Source organism: Galeopterus variegatus, unplaced genomic scaffold (genome assembly GCF_000696425.1).
Source record: "Galeopterus variegatus unplaced genomic scaffold, G_variegatus-3.0.2 Scaffold1618, whole genome shotgun sequence".
Lineage (NCBI taxonomy): Eukaryota > Metazoa > Chordata > Mammalia > Dermoptera > Cynocephalidae > Galeopterus > Galeopterus variegatus.
Genome location: NW_007727729.1, coordinates 306,755 through 310,273, shown reverse-complemented (window position 1 = coordinate 310,273; position 3,519 = coordinate 306,755).

Sequence of the window (3,519 nt, the reverse complement as noted above, 5' to 3'; positions counted from 1 at the left end):
AGAGACCAAATTTAATATTTTTAAACCAGGAATTGGATTTGAGTCTGGAAAAACTAGAAAAGAAAACAACAAACAAACAAACCAAAAACTGCCCTCTCCCTTCACAGTCATATTCAATCAAGTGTCAGATTTTAAGAGGGCCATCAGCCCTCAGTGTCCCACACTGTGTCTCTCATGTGGATTATTTATCTTGGACAGTCATCACTCATTTTAAAGTCACTGATCTAGTCTAACGCCCCTAAGCTTATAAATAAGCAAACTGAGGCTATGAGACGTTAGATGACATGATGAAGTCACTAGCGGGGAGTGGCAAATCCAGGGCTATTACCCAGGTTTACTAAATTCTAGGTTCAATGACTTTGGGCTTACCATCACAGGCTATTTCTTATAAATGTACATCTTTCTCCTTGATACATGGGGACAGAGAAGGGTCACGAGGATGAGGAAAGATATAGGTGGCTAAGACAAGAGTATGGTGAAACAGGGCCAAGAAAGGAAGTGATGCTTATTGCTAATACTGAACTGTCCCCTCCATATTGAGAATTACATGGGTAGGTGTGTCAAATACTGACTTTTAATAATGCAAAACAGCTAAAACCTGTCTAAGAAACTATTTGCATTATGCCTATAACAAAGTTTATAATGTAACCAGAATATAAAACTAGTATTACTCCCTTAGACAAACACAGCTTCTCTGTTTTAACAACTTTATTTCAACAATAGTGATAAGTACATGTAATAACTACTGTACTAAGCAAAGTGCTGGAGGTAATAGGATGAAAAAAATATACTACTTTTGGAGTAAAAGTTAGAAACTAAATTTTTTCTCAGCGAGTTTTAGATTTTTGAATGACATTTACCAGTAAACAAATAACTGAAAACACAAGGGTAAAAATCTTCAAACCAATGAAAGTCTGAAACCCTCTTTTCTCTAACTATTTTCCTCTATTAAAAAATGCCTTTTGGGCCGAGCCCGTGGCGCACTGGGGAGAGTGCGGAGCTGGGAGTGCAGCAGCGAGGGTTTGTATCCAGTACCTGAGCCACAGAAAAAAAAAAAAAAAAAAAAAAAAAAAAAAAATGCTTTTCACTATAATCAGAAAGACAGTGAATAACAAATGCTGGTGAGGGTATGGAGAGAAGGGAACACTCCTGCACTGTTGGTGGGACTGTAAATTACTATAATCACTATGGAAAACAGCATGGAGGTTTCTCAAACAACAGATAGATCTTCCATACGATCCAGCAGTCCCACTTCTGGGTATATACCCAGAGGAATGGAAATCATCATGTCGAAGAGACACCTGCACTCTCATGTTCATCGCAGCTCTGTTTACAATAGCCAAGATAGGGAACCGACCTAAAAGTCCATCGATGGATGGTTGGATAAGGAAACTGTGGTATATATACACCATGGAATACTAGTCTGCCATAAAAAAGAATGAAATTCTCCCATTTGCAACAACATGGATAAACCTGGGGAAACTTATGTTGAGTGAAAAAAGCAAAGCACAGAGGGATAAATACCGCATGTGCTCACTCGTGGGAACAAAGAGAAAAGAAGGAAGGAAAGAAAGACCACAGTAGTGCAGTGGTCTTACAGAGGGAGGGAACATTCCTAGGGCTACAAAGAGGAGTGGGGGGAAGAGGGGGAGGAGTAGGGAAGTTGGGGGATAATTGGGTGGGGACACAAGGTACAAAAGAATCCTTACATTTAAAAGGAGTAGTCTGTCTTTGTTAATGTGCAGTTCAAATGCTTTTAGTACTCCTGCAAGATTCTGTGCAGTAATTCAGAAAAAGGACAAGTTTGTATTTTTCACAAATATAAAAACTTTAATGTAAATACACACCAGTTACCTTAGGACACAAAGCTTTATAAATAACATCACAGAATATTCTTATTTTACTGACGTTTTATCTGGTACCTACACTGGTTGGGTCTTGCTTTGTCTATTTACCAACAGTGTTATCCCCTCTTCCTTCTCTAACTCCTGGCTAACATAGAACATGACAGTATTGTCACAGCAGGCTGTAATGAATGGATGAGGATGACCAAAGGGGCCAAGATGACTGTCCTGAGGGCTTAGAGGATCAATATCTTGGATTTGTTATAACTTATTTGCAGCACAATAGCTGGAGCTCTCCACATCTGAGCTTAAAATAAATTAATGGTTGGTTTAAGTAAAACTTTATGCATTTTTTTTACCTCTCCACCCATTTTTCTTCTTTCTAGATTAAATAAACCAGTAGTTGCTTTACAGCTACACCATAACTAGATGATTAGAAAGGAATCGATATCAAGAAATAAAGAAGGTAATTCTTCTAGTATATGCTACTGTTTTAACACAAATATGTTGACACAGTTTTCTTTAATGTTCTTAATTATTTTATTTCAACAGTAATAAAAACAAACATGCCAATAGAGGCAGGTGGTCCAGATTTTCTACTCTGTACCATAAATAGCTACATCTATTAGACTTTATTCATTTAAAATCAGTAATGCAAACTACAAGCACAAAGCAAATACAGTAAACACAGAAAAGATCCATTGCAAATACAAAGTACATGATAATATTTTGTTGGTCTAAAACCACTACTTGAATGATGCATCTGTAGTTATTAGCATTAGTAAACCTACAATTTGCATAAAATAGTTCGCAAATTATATGTCTCCTTATTGTTAATCCAAAATTGCTACACACTGAGCTCTGATCCAGTAATTCAATCAACGGCAGGTTTCGGTAGAAACACTGGGATTCAAATGTGTCCACTCATTCAAAGTGTCCCATCATGGAACATTAATTATTCTACACACGTGCTTAACAGCACTGTCTAAACTCAAAGTGCAACAAAAATATTCAAAATAACTGGGAAAGGGATCAGACAACACTATTAAAATTCCTTCAAATTATAAACTGTCAGGGTGGCCAGTTAGCTCAGTTGGCTCGAGCGTGGTGCTGATAACACCAAGGTCCAGTGTTCCATCCCTGTACCAGCCAGCAGCAAAATAAATAAATAAATAAATAAACTGTCAATAGTAATAGGTTGCAGAAACAAACTTTAATAATCACTACAAATTTATAATTTACCAAACTTTACCAAACATAACACTAAACACTAAAAGTCATTTAGGTTGCTATAAATTGGTATTATCTTTAAAACAGCAGATTATCTTTAAAATAAGTGACACCGAGGGTTGCGATCCCGTTACCGGTCAGTAAAAAAGATAAAAAGGAAAAAAAAAATTGTATTTTTAAATCTAATTCAACAAAATATTCCCAATAAGTGATGAAAGGATACAAAATTGCATATAGCATATAATCCCAATTTTATATACATAAAAATATAGGTTAAAGAAGAAAACAATACAAAAAATTTTTCCTGTATGGTGCAATCCCAAGGTACTTACTGCCTCTCTTACACTTTTAGATGCTTTCTCTACTTTTTACAACATTCATGCATTACTTCTTCATAATCAAAAAGGTTTTGCATAGCATAAAAACATTTAATATCAGCTATTAT